The 14,279-nt window shown below is 30.8% G+C and overlaps 1 protein-coding gene across 2 annotated transcripts in view; it reads right to left on the bottom strand.

The window, feature by feature from the left end:
• LOC127283004 (uncharacterized) overlaps positions 1-14,279 on the bottom strand; it is a gene marked incomplete at its 3' end in the record, with an annotated part of 179,325 nt that overhangs the window by 148,087 nt on the left and 16,959 nt on the right. For both annotated transcript variants that reach the window (XM_051307635.1, XM_051307636.1), the window contains 1 exon segment: positions 1,532-1,718.

The following is a 14,279-nucleotide window of genomic DNA, read 5'->3' as shown; positions in this document are numbered from 1 at the left end:
AGCAGGGACTTGTTGGTGGTGGTGTAGTTACAAGAAAACCAAAGGGGATTTTCAATGGGAAAACGTAGGGCACTAACGTCAAACCAAATCGAAACCCATCGAGCTTCTTATTTACTCTTTCCCGCGCTTTTATTTTAAAATTCCATCAAGTTCGAAATTCAATTAAAATCGACAACAATGGCAAGCAAACGTTATTTCTCTAATTATAATAATTAGTTAAATTCACAAATAAAGTGATAAAAGAAAATTTTAAACAATTCGAAATAATTAAAATTTTCAATTCACGATTGTGTTTTTTTTTTATTTCAAAATATTAGGAATTTTTTTTTGTTTCTCGCGATATAGAATAATCTGAGAATTCTTGAAAGACTGAATGCAATCTAACAAGAAAAAAAAAGACATCGCAATATTCTTTTCTATATATTCTAAACATCTGAAGAATATCAAACGCACTCTTTTGCGACGTTGATGTTTTCTGATTCAAGAGTTTTCTCTAGCGGAAAAGCATGTACTAATCAAAGAGAGACACGGCATGTATCAGATGCATGTATACCGCCTATCTCGAAAACAATAGCAACGCATCAGACATTGGAATTGCAAAATACAAGATCGACGGCTCTTTTTCATCCTTCAAATTTTTTTTTCCTCCCTTTTTTTTCTCTAGTTCCACACTCTCTCTCTTTCTCATCGTCATATATAGTATATTTTACATCTCTTTTGCTCTTGGTGCTTTTTTTAAAATCTTTTTTAGAGACACAATCGCTCTACCTGGTTGGATGCCTTACTTTTCTAGTGTCTGAATTTGTTTCATACTCTTTATGTGGCTTGAAGAGAAAAAAAGAACTCTATATACTCACAGAAGGGCCTCGAGCACCGGAAATACTTTGGACCGATCGACGGATGTCTGCTGGTTACAGCATCCACGATTTTCTCCTCATCGTTTCTTACTGATTGCCTTTATTGTCAAGCTTTTTCAATTTCTTTTATATAGATATAAACACTATTTTTCTATAATTTATTTTTTATTTCTACAGTTTTATAAAAAATTTATTAAAAATTTAAATTACTATTTTGTTATTCAATAATTTTTTTCCTATACATGACGTGTCTCTCTTTTATTAGTACATGCTTTTAGAGAGAGAGAGAGGTAGAATTGTGACTTCAAGATTAAGGAAAGGAAATTATTCTTAAATATTGTTATAATTATTAAATTAAAGTTGGAATTTAATATTAAATATTATTAATTTAATATTATTTACCGAGTGATAAATTCCTTTCCTTTAATTAATAATAATAATTATTATTGTTAGAATGCTTACAACCGTGTTTAATATTGATGTAGAAATTTTTTTCAAGGTCTTTTGACGGTTGAAGTTGTTTTTATTTAAATAAATAATACTTTGTTTATTGAAATAAAAACAACTTCAACCGTCAATAGACCTTGAAAAAAATTTCTTCATCAATAATAATTATTATTATTATATAATTATTTTATATTTATTAGATTATTTATTTATTGTATTGTACTTACATTGTCGGCACTGATGCGTACCCCAATCTCCTGGCGGACTTCTTCTTTCCGCGAATCACTTAAGAAGCTCCTGATTGACCTGTCACCTCGCTATCAAAATTAAAACTACCCCTTCCTTCCCACATTACTTCTAAGGTATTTAGTCCTATCCCTTCTCTGCCGCTTCACAAGCCATCCTTCTATTGACCTGGAATTAACAAAAGGAAAGATTAATAATAATAATGAACAGGTGTTATATAATAATAAATGTAAAATTGACCTGCTATGGGATTCCTTTTAGCAACGGCGCTAAGTAGCGTATTGCATTAATTAGCACTAAAAAATTAATTTTTTTTTACAGACTTATTGTATATGATAATCAAGATCAACTCCCGTTTGAATTTTGTCAAAAAAATTAATTAGTGGCGTGTAAGATAAAAAACAAAGTCTATCGGCGCTACGAGTTAGCGAATTGGTCAAGATTTTGTTCCAAATCGCTACGGTGTAATCGCTTCGGAGCGTAGCGCAAAGTCACTAGCTATAACACAAATTGAAATTCACTTAAGAGGAGAATACACTGAGTTTTTTTCAAAAAATCAAATTTTTTTTAGTTTTCGTTACCATAATTATTTAAGATGGCGGTAAAAATTGTTTACAATGTATCCAAGGGTTATAAAAGGGTTAAAATAAATGTTTATGTTAAGCATGGAGATGATTGTTCGTTTTTTTTAAATTGTAATATAAGTACTGTACTGTACTGTACTGTACTGTACTGTACTGTACTGTACTGTACTGTACTGTACTGTGTTGTGTTGTACTACCCTGTTTTTAAGTTGTTTTTTAATTAGAAGAATCCGTAGAGTAGCTAAGCGTAGCGTAGCGTAGCGTAGCACTACTTAGCGCCGTTGCTAAACGGAATCCCATAGCTGAAGGACCTTGAAAATAGACCTTACTTTATCAATTACTTATTATAAATATAATTATTAAATTAAAGTTGGAATTTAATATTAAATATTATTAATTTAATAATTTACTTTAATTTAATATTATTTACCGAGTGATAAATTCCTTTCCTTTAATTAATAATAATTATTATTGTTAGAATGTTTAGAACCGTGTTTAATATTGATGTAGAAATGTTTTTCAAGGTCATTTGACGGTTGAAGTTTTTTTTATTTCAATAAATAATACTTTGTTTATTGAAATAAAAACAACTTCAACCGTCAAAAGACCTTGAAATAAAAATTTCTTCATCAATAATTATTATTATTATATTATTATATATTATTATATATATTATTCCTCGTGAAGAAAGCTTTGTAGTCCTTTCGTTTATAAAACTTTTCAAAGTGGCGGAAACAAATTTTTTTCTATATAGAAACATGTTATATGAGATCCTGATCAATTGTCCGGATGTATGTATGTGTGAGTGTGTGTGGATCCCTTTTTTGTTTAGAAGGTAACTTTAACAGGTTTTAATGGGTTTCGATAAAATTTAGTAGGCTCATTTATCATATTAATATCTCAAATCTGACCAAAGGATTTTGAAAAATACTCCAAAAAAAATTTTGTATGGTCTTTTTTCCAAAAATTTTTTTTTTAATCGAAAAAATTTTTAAATAGAAAAATTTAAGGTTATATATAATAAAATCGAATTCTTTACGTCAAGACGAATCGATCGATATATATGAAGTATTCATTTGAGGTAAATTTAAAGAATTAATGAAAGTTAAAAAATCAAAAATTCACATTTTGTCAATAAAATTTTGCTTTCTCCACGAGGAAGCAAATTTTTTTGCTGATCTTAAAGAGAAAGCAAAATGTTCATATAATGAACATCTGAATATACAACTTTTTGGTAACTTTTTTATGCTTTTGGATGCGTTTTTGGTCATAAAAAGAGTCTTCCTCTACTCAGATCAGGGTGTCAATTTAATTCTACACTTTTAGGTGTATTTTGTGCAAGAATATGCAATAAAATCGTCTGCCTAAGAAAAATTGAATTTTTTTGGCAACTTTTTTATGATTTTGGATGGTTTTTGGTGGTAATATTTGTCTTCCTCTACTTGGATTTGGCTGTCAATTTTTTTCTACACTTTAAGGTGTATTTTGTGCGAGAATATGCAATAAAATCGTCTGCCTAAGAAAAATCGAATTTTTTTGGCAAATTTTTTATGATTTTGGATGGTTTTTGGTCATAAAAAGGGTCTTCCTCTACTCGGATCTGGGTGTCAATTTTTTTCTACACTTTTCGGTGTATTTTGTACAAGAATATGCAATAAAATCGTCTGCCTAAGAAAAATTGAATTTTTTTTGTAAGTTTTTTATGTTTTTGGATGCGTTTTTGGTCATAAAAAGTGTCTTCCTCTACTCGGATTTGGCTGTCAATTTTTTTCTACACTTTTAGGTGTATTTTGTGCAAGAATATGCAATAAAATCGTCTGCCTAAGAAAAATTGAATTTTTTTGGCCACTTTTTTATGATTTTGGATGGTTTTTGGTCATAAAAAGGGTCTTCCTCTACTCGGATCTGGGTGTCAATTTTTTTCTACACTTTTAGGTGTATTTTGTGCAAGAATATGCAATAAAATAGTCTGCCTAAGAAAAATTGAATTTTTTTGGCAACTTTTTTATGACTTTGGATGGTTTTTGGTCATAAAAAGTGTCTTCCTTTACTCGGATCTGGGTGTCAATTTTTTTATACACTTTTCGGTGTATTTTGTGCAAGAATATGCAATAAAATCGTCTGCCTAAGAAAAATTGAATTTTTTTGGCAACTTTTTTATGATTTTGGATGGTTTTTGGTGGTAATATTTGTCTTCCTCTACTTGGATTTGGCTGTCAATTTTTTTCTACACTTTTAGGTGTATTTTGTGCAAGAATATGCAATAAAATCGTCTGCCTAAGAAAAATTGAATTTTTTTGGCAACTTTTTTATGATTTTGGATGGTTTTTGGTGGTAATATTTGTCTTCCTCTACTTGGATTTGGCTGTCAATTTTTTTCTACACTTTTAGGTGTATTTTGTGGGAGAATATGCAATAAAATCGTCAGCCTAAGAAAAATTGAATTTTTTTGGCAACTTTTTTATGATTTTGGATGGTTTTTGGTGGTAAAAAGGGTCTTCCTCTACTCGGATCTGGGTGTCAATTTTTTTCTACACTTTTAGGTGTATTTTGTACAAGAATATGCAATAAAATCGTCTGCCTAAGAAAAATTGAATTTTTTTGGCAACTTTTTTATGATTTTGGATGGTTTTTGGTCATAAAAAAGGTCTTCCTCTACTCGGATCTGGGTGTCAATTTTTTTCTACACTTTTCGGTGTATTTTGTACAAGAATATGCAATAAAATCGTCTGCCTAAGAAAAATTGAATTTTTTGGGCAACTTTTTTATGATTTTGGACGGTTTTTGGTGGTAATATTTGTCTTCCTCTACTTGGATTTGGCTGTCAATTTTTTTCTACACTTTTAGGTGTATTTTGTGGGAGAATATGCAATAAAATCGTCAGCCTAAGAAAAATTGAATTTTTTTGGCAACTTTTTTATGATTTTGGATGGTTTTTGGTGGTAATATTTGTCTTCCTCTACTTGGATTTGGCTGTCAATTTTTTTCTACACTTTTAGGTGTATTTTGTGCAAGAATATGCAATAAAATCGTCTGCCTAAGAAAAATTGAATTTTTTTGGCAACTTTTTTATGATTTTGGATGGTTTTTGGTCATAAAAAGTGTCTTCCTCTACTCGGATCTGGGTGTCAATTTTTTTCTACACTTTTCGGTATATTTTGTGCAAGAATATGCAATAAAATAGTCTGCCTAAGAAAAATTGAATTTTTTTGGCAACTTTTTTATGATTTTGGATGGTTTTTGGTCATAAAAAAGGTCTTCCTCTACTCGGATCTGGCTGTCAATTTTTTTCTACACTTTTTGGTGTATTTTGTACAAGAATATGCAATAAAATCGTCTGCCTAAGAAAAATTGAATTTTTTTGGCACCTTTTTTATGATTTTGGATGGTTTTTGGTCATAAAAAGTGTCTTCCTCTACTCGGATCTGGGTGTCAATTTTTTTATACACTTTTTGGTGTATTTTGTACAAGAATATGCAATAAAATCGTCTGCCTAAGAAAAATTGAATATTTTTGGCAACTTTTTTATGATTTTGGATGGTTTTTGGTGGTAATATTTGTCTTCCTCTACTTGGATTTGGCTGTCAATTTTTTTCTACACTTTTCGGTGTATTTTGTGCGAGAATATGCAATAAAATCGTCTGCCTAAGAAAAATTGAATTTTTTGGGCAACTTTTTTATGATTTTGGACGGTTTTTGGTCATAAAAAAGGTCTTCCTCTACTCGGATCTGGGTGTCAATTTTTTTATACACTTTTCGGTGTATTTTGTACAAGAATATGCAATAAAATCGTCTGCCTAAGAAAAATTGAATTTTTTTGGCAACTTTTTTATGATTTTGGATGGTTTTTGGTGGTAATATTTGTCTTCCTCTACTTGGATTTGGCTGTCAATTTTTTTCTACACTTTTAGGTGTATTTTGTGCGAGAATATGCAATAAAATCGTCTGCCTAAGAAAAATTGAATTTTTTTGGCAACTTTTTTATGATTTTGGATGGTTTTTGGTCATAAAAAAGGTCTTCCTCTACTCGGATCTGGGTGTCAATTTTTTTCTACACTTTTCGGTGTATTTTGTACAAGAATATGCAATAAAATCGTCTGCCTAAGAAAAATTGAATTTTTTGGGCAACTTTTTTATGATTTTGGACGGTTTTTGGTCATAAAAAAGGTCTTCCTCTACTCGGATCTGGGTGTCAATTTTTTTCTACACTTTTCGGTGTATTTTGTACAAGAATATGCAATAAAATCGTATGCCTAAGAAAAATTGAATTTTTTGGGCAACTTTTTTATGATTTTGGACGGTTTTTGGTCATAAAAAAGGTCTTCCTCTACTCGGATCTGGGTGTCAATTTTTTTATACACTTTTCGGTGTATTTTGTACAAGAATATGCAATAAAATCGTCTGCCTAAGAAAAATTGAATTTTTTTGGCAACTTTTTTATGATTTTGGATGGTTTTTGGTGGTAATATTTGTCTTCCTCTACTTGGATTTGGCTGTCAATTTTTTTCTACACTTCTAGGTGTATTTTGTGCAAGAATATGCAATAAAATCGTCTGCCTAAGAAAAATTGAATTTTTTGGGCAACTTTTTTATGATTTTGGACGGTTTTTGGTCATAAAAAAGGTCTTCCTCTACTCGGATCTGGGTGTCAATTTTTTTATACACTTTTCGGTGTATTTTGTACAAGAATATGCAATAAAATCGTCTGCCTAAGAAAAATTGAATTTTTTTCGCTACTTTTTTATGATTTTGGATGGTTTTTGGTGGTAATATTTGTCTTCCTCTACTTGGATTTGGCTGTCAATTTTTTTCTACACTTCTAGGTGTATTTTGTGCAAGAATATGCAATAAAATCGTCTGCCTAAGAAAAATTGAATTTTTTTGGCAACTTTTTTATGATTTTGGATGGTTTTTGGTGGTAATATTTGTCTTCCTCTACTTGGATTTGGCTGTCAATTTTTTTCTACACTTTTAGGTGTATTTTGTGCGAGAATATGCAATAAAATCGTCTGCCTAAGAAAAATTGAATTTTTTTGGCAACTTTTTTATGATTTTGGATGGTTTTTGGTCATAAAAAAGGTCTTCCTCTACTCGGATCTGGGTTTCAATTTTTTTCTACACTTTTCGGTGTATTTTGTACAAGAATATGCAATAAAATCGTCTGCCTAAGAAAAATTGAATTTTTTGGGCAACTTTTTTATGATTTTGGACGGTTTTTGGTCATAAAAAAGGTCTTCCTCTACTCGGATCTGGGTGTCAATTTTTTTCTACACTTTTCGGTGTATTTTGTACAAGAATATGCAATAAAATCGTATGCCTAAGAAAAATTGAATTTTTTGGGCAACTTTTTTATGATTTTGGACGGTTTTTGGTCATAAAAAAGGTCTTCCTCTACTCGGATCTGGGTGTCAATTTTTTTATACACTTTTCGGTGTATTTTGTACAAGAATATGCAATAAAATCGTCTGCCTAAGAAAAATTGAATTTTTTTGGCAACTTTTTTATGATTTTGGATGGTTTTTGGTGGTAATATTTGTCTTCCTCTACTTGGATTTGGCTGTCAATTTTTTTCTACACTTCTAGGTGTATTTTGTGCAAGAATATGCAATAAAATCGTCTGCCTAAGAAAAATTGAATTTTTTGGGCAACTTTTTTATGATTTTGGACGGTTTTTGGTCATAAAAAAGGTCTTCCTCTACTCGGATCTGGGTGTCAATTTTTTTATACACTTTTCGGTGTATTTTGTACAAGAATATGCAATAAAATCGTCTGCCTAAGAAAAATTGAATTTTTTTGGCAACTTTTTTATGATTTTGGATGGTTTTTGGTGGTAATATTTGTCTTCCTCTACTTGGATTTGGCTGTCAATTTTTTTCTACACTTTTAGCTATATTTTGTGCGAGAATATGCAATAAAATAGTCTGCCTAAGAAAAATTGAATTTTTTGGGCAACTTTTTTATGATTTTGGACGGTTTTTGGTCATAAAAAAGGTCTTCCTCTACTCGGATCTGGGTGTCAATTTTTTTATACACTTTTCGGTGTATTTTGTACAAGAATATGCAATAAAATCGTCTGCCTAAGAAAAATTGAATTTTTTTCGCTACTTTTTTATGATTTTGGATGGTTTTTGGTGGTAATATTTGTCTTCCTCTACTTGGATTTGGCTGTCAATTTTTTTCTACACTTCTAGGTGTATTTTGTGCAAGAATATGCAATAAAATCGTCTGCCTAAGAAAAATTGAATTTTTTGGGCAACTTTTTTATGATTTTGGACGGTTTTTGGTCATAAAAAAGGTCTTCCTCTACTCGGATCTGGGTGTCAATTTTTTTATACACTTTTCGGTGTATTTTGTACAAGAATATGCAATAAAATCGTCTGCCTAAGAAAAATTGAATTTTTTTGGCAACTTTTTTATGATTTTGGATGGTTTTTGGTGGTAATATTTGTCTTCCTCTACTTGGATTTGGCTGTCAATTTTTTTCTACACTTCTAGGTGTATTTTGTGCAAGAATATGCAATAAAATCGTCTGCCTAAGAAAAATTGAATTTTTTGGGCAACTTTTTTATGATTTTGGACGGTTTTTGGTCATAAAAAAGGTCTTCCTCTACTCGGATCTGGGTGTCAATTTTTTTCTACACTTTTAGGTGTATTTTGTGCGAGAATATGCAATAAAATCGTCTGCCTAAGAAAAATTGAATTTTTTTGGCAACTTTTTTATGATTTTGGATGGTTTTTGGTCATAAAAAGTGTCTTCCTCTACTCGGATCTGGGTGTCAATTTTTTTCTACACTTTTCGGTATATTTTGTGCAAGAATATGCAATAAAATAGTCTGCCTAAGAAAAATTGAATTTTTTTGGCAACTTTTTTATGATTTTGGATGGTTTTTGGTCATAAAAAAGGTCTTCCTCTACTCGGATCTGGCTGTCAATTTTTTTCTACACTTTTTGGTGTATTTTGTACAAGAATATGCAATAAAATCGTCTGCCTAAGAAAAATTGAATTTTTTTGGCACCTTTTTTATGATTTTGGATGGTTTTTGGTCATAAAAAGTGTCTTCCTCTACTCGGATCTGGGTGTCAATTTTTTTATACACTTTTTGGTGTATTTTGTACAAGAATATGCAATAAAATCGTCTGCCTAAGAAAAATTGAATATTTTTGGCAACTTTTTTATGATTTTGGAAGTTTTTGGTGGTAATATTTGTCTTCCTCTACTTGGATTTGACTGTCAATTTTTTTCTACACTTTTAGGTGTATTTTGTGCTAGAATATGCAATAAAATCGTCTGCCTAATAAAAATTGAATTTTTTTCGCAACTTTTTTATGATTTTGGATGGTTTTTGGTCATAAAAAAGGTCTTCCTCTACTCGGATCTGGCTGTCAATTTTTTTCTACACTTTTAGGTGTATTTTGTGCGAGAATATGCAATAAAATCGTCTGCCTTAGAAAAATTGAATTTTTTTGGCAACTTTTTTATGATTTTGGATGGTTTTTGGTCATAAAAAAGGTCTTCCTCTACTCGGATCTGGGTGTCAATTTTTTTCTACACTTTTCGGTGTATTTTGTACAAGAATATGCAATAAAATCGTCTGCCTAAGAAAAATTGAATTTTTTGGGCAACTTTTTTATGATTTTGGACGGTTTTTGGTCATAAAAAAGGTCTTCCTCTACTCGGATCTGGGTGTCAATTTTTTTATACACTTTTCGGTGTATTTTGTACAAGAATATGCAATAAAATCGTCTGCCTAAGAAAAATTGAATTTTTTTGGCAACTTTTTTATGATTTTGGATGGTTTTTGGTGGTAATATTTGTCTTCCTCTACTTGGATTTGGCTGTCAATTTTTTTCTACACTTTTAGGTGTATTTTGTGCAAGAATATGCAATAAAATCGTCTGCCTAAGAAAAATTGAATTTTTTTGGCAACTTTTTTATGATTTTGGATGGTTTTTGGTGGTAATATTTGTCTTCCTCTACTTGGATTTGGCTGTCAATTTTTTTCTACACTTTTAGGTGTATTTTGTGCGAGAATATGCAATAAAATCGTCTGCCTAAGAAAAATTGAATTTTTTTGGCAACTTTTTTATGATTTTGGATGGTTTTTGGTCATAAAAAAGGTCTTCCTCTACTCGGATCTGGGTGTCAATTTTTTTCTACACTTTTCGGTGTATTTTGTACAAGAATATGCAATAAAATCGTCTGCCTAAGAAAAATTGAATTTTTTGGGCAACTTTTTTATGATTTTGGACGGTTTTTGGTCATAAAAAAGGTCTTCCTCTACTCGGATCTGGGTGTCAATTTTTTTCTACACTTTTCGGTGTATTTTGTACAAGAATATGCAATAAAATCGTATGCCTAAGAAAAATTGAATTTTTTGGGCAACTTTTTTATGATTTTGGACGGTTTTTGGTGGTAATATTTGTCTTCCTCTACTTGGATTTGGCTGTCAATTTTTTTCTACACTTCTAGGTGTATTTTGTGCAAGAATATGCAATAAAATCGTCTGCCTAAGAAAAATTGAATTTTTTGGGCAACTTTTTTATGATTTTGGACGGTTTTTGGTCATAAAAAAGGTCTTCCTCTACTCGGATCTGGGTGTCAATTTTTTTATACACTTTTCGGTGTATTTTGTACAAGAATATGCAATAAAATCGTCTGCCTAAGAAAAATTGAATTTTTTTCGCTACTTTTTTATGATTTTGGATGGTTTTTGGTGGTAATATTTGTCTTCCTCTACTTGGATTTGGCTGTCAATTTTTTTCTACACTTCTAGGTGTATTTTGTGCAAGAATATGCAATAAAATCGTCTGCCTAAGAAAAATTGAATTTTTTGGGCAACTTTTTTATGATTTTGGACGGTTTTTGGTCATAAAAAAGGTCTTCCTCTACTCGGATCTGGGTGTCAATTTTTTTATACACTTTTCGGTGTATTTTGTACAAGAATATGCAATAAAATCGTCTGCCTAAGAAAAATTGAATTTTTTTGGCAACTTTTTTATGATTTTGGATGGTTTTTAATGGTAATATTTGTCTTCCTCTACTTGGATTTGGCTGTCAATTTTTTTCTACACTTCTAGGTGTATTTTGTGCAAGAATATGCAATAAAATCGTCTGCCTAAGAAAAATTGAATTTTTTGGGCAACTTTTTTATGATTTTGGACGGTTTTTGGTCATAAAAAAGGTCTTCCTCTACTCGGATCTGGGTGTCAATTTTTTTCTACACTTTTAGGTGTATTTTGTGCGAGAATATGCAATAAAATCGTCTGCCTAAGAAAAATTGAATTTTTTTGGCAACTTTTTTATGATTTTGGATGGTTTTTGGTGGTAATATTTGTCTTCCTCTACTTGGATTTGACTGTCAATTTTTTTCTACACTTTTAGGTGTATTTTGTGCTAGAATATGCAATAAAATCGTCTGCCTAAGAAAAATTGAATTTTTTTCGCAACTTTTTTATGATTTTGGATGGTTTTTGGTCATAAAAAAGGTCTTCCTCTACTCGGATCTGGCTGTCAATTTTTTTCTACACTTTTAGGTGTATTTTGTGCGAGAATATGCAATAAAATCGTCTGCCTAAGAAAAATTGAATTTTTTTGGCAACTTTTTTATGATTTTGGACGGTTTTTGGTCATAAAAAAGGTCTTCCTCTACTCGGATCTGGGTGTCAATTTTTTTATACACTTTTCGGTGTATTTTGTACAAGAATATGCAATAAAATCGTCTGCCTAAGAAAAATTGAATTTTTTTGGCAACTTTTTTATGATTTTGGATGGTTTTTGGTCATAAAAAGTGTCTTCCTCTACTCGGATCTGGGTGTCAATTTTTTTCTACACTTTTAGGTGTATTTTGTGCGAGAATATGCAATAAAATCGTCTGCCTAAGAAAAATTGAATTTTTTTGGCAACTTTTTTATGATTTTGGATGGTTTTTGGTGGTAATATTTGTCTTCCTCTACTTGGATTTGACTGTCAATTTTTTTCTACACTTTTAGGTGTATTTTGTGCTAGAATATGCAATAAAATCGTCTGCCTAAGAAAAATTGAATTTTTTTCGCAACTTTTTTATGATTTTGGATGGTTTTTGGTCATAAAAAAGGTCTTCCTCTACTCGGATCTGGGTGTCAATTTTTTTCTACACTTTTAGGTGTATTTTGTGCAAGAATATGCAATAAAATAGTCTGCCTAAGAAAAATTGAATTTTTTTGGCAACTTTTTTATGACTTTGGATGGTTTTTGGTCATAAAAAGTGTCTTCCTTTACTCGGATCTGGGTGTCAATTTTTTTATACACTTTTCGGTGTATTTTGTGCAAGAATATGCAATAAAATCGTCTGCCTAAGAAAAATTGAATTTTTTTGGCAACTTTTTTATGATTTTGGATGGTTTTTGGTGGTAATATTTGTCTTCCTCTACTTGGATTCGGCTGTCAATTTTTTTCTACACTTTTAGGTGTATTTTGTGCGAGAATATGCAATAAAATCGTCTGCCTAAGAAAAATTGAATTTTTTTGGCAACTTTTTTATGATTTTGGATGGTTTTTGGTCATAAAAAGTGTCTTCCTCTACTCGGATCTGGGTGTCAATTTTTTTCTACACTTTTAGGTGTATTTTGTGCGAGAATATGCAATAAAATCGTCTGCCTAAGAAAAATTGAATTTTTTTGGCAACTTTTTTATGATTTTGGATGGTTTTTGGTGGTAATATTTGTCTTCCTCTACTTGGATTTGACTGTCAATTTTTTTCTACACTTTTAGGTGTATTTTGTGCTAGAATATGCAATAAAATCGTCTGCCTAAGAAAAATTGAATTTTTTTCGCAACTTTTTTATGATTTTGGATGGTTTTTGGTCATAAAAAAGGTCTTCCTCTACTCGGATCTGGCTGTCAATTTTTTTCTACACTTTTAGGTGTATTTTGTGCGAGAATATGCAATAAAATCGTCTGCCTAAGAAAAATTGAATTTTTTTGGCAACTTTTTTATGATTTTGGATGGTTTTTGGTCATAAAAAAGGTCTTCCTCTACTCGGATCTGGGTGTCAATTTTTTTCTACACTTTTCGGTGTATTTTGTACAAGAATATGCAATAAAATCGTCTGCCTAAGAAAAATTGAATTTTTTGGGCAACTTTTTTATGATTTTGGACGGTTTTTGGTCATAAAAAAGGTCTTCCTCTACTCGGATCTGGGTGTCAATTTTTTTATACACTTTTCGGTGTATTTTGTACAAGAATATGCAATAAAATCGTCTGCCTAAGAAAAATTGAATTTTTTTGGCAACTTTTTTATGATTTTGGATGGTTTTTGGTGGTAATATTTGTCTTCCTCTACTTGGATTTGGCTGTCAATTTTTTTCTACACTTTTAGGTGTATTTTGTGCAAGAATATGCAATAAAATCGTCTGCCTAAGAAAAATTGAATTTTTTGGGCAACTTTTTTATGATTTTGGACGGTTTTTGGTCATAAAAAAGGTCTTCCTCTACTCGGATCTGGGTGTCAATTTTTTTATACACTTTTCGGTGTATTTTGTACAAGAATATGCAATAAAATCGTCTGCCTAAGAAAAATTGAATTTTTTTGGCAACTTTTTTATGATTTTGGATGGTTTTTGGTGGTAATATTTGTCTTCCTCTACTTGGATTTGGCTGTCAATTTTTTTCTACACTTTTAGGTGTATTTTGTGAAAGAATATGCAATAAAATCGTCTGCCTAAGAAAAATTGAATTTTTTTGGCAACTTTTTTATGATTTTGGATGGTTTTTGGTCATAAAAAGTGTCTTCCTCTACTCGGATCTGGGTGTCAATTTTTTTCTACACTTTTAGGTGTATTTTGTGCAAGAATATGCAATAAAATCGTCTGCCTAAGAAAAATTGAATTTTTTTGGCAACTTTTTTATGATTTTGGATGGTTTTTGGTGGTAATATTTGTCTTCCTCTACTTGGATTTTACTGTCAATTTTTTTCTACACTTTTAGGTGTATTTTGTGCTAGAATATGCAATAAAATCGTCTGCCTAAGAAAAATTGAATTTTTTTCGCAACTTTTTTATGATTTTGGATGGTTTTTGGTCATAAAAAAGGTCTTCCTCTACTCGGATCTGGGTGTCAATTTTTTTCTACACTTTTAGGTGTATTTTGTGCAAGAATATGCAATA

This window comes from Leptopilina boulardi, unplaced genomic scaffold, assembly GCF_019393585.1.
Source record: "Leptopilina boulardi isolate dan_hultmark-lab unplaced genomic scaffold, ZJU_Lbou_2.1 LbouV2_304, whole genome shotgun sequence".
NCBI classification, from domain to species: domain Eukaryota; kingdom Metazoa; phylum Arthropoda; class Insecta; order Hymenoptera; family Figitidae; genus Leptopilina; species Leptopilina boulardi.
Note: the sequence above shows the minus strand (reverse complement) of the source record. Positions and strands in the feature narration are given on the sequence as shown.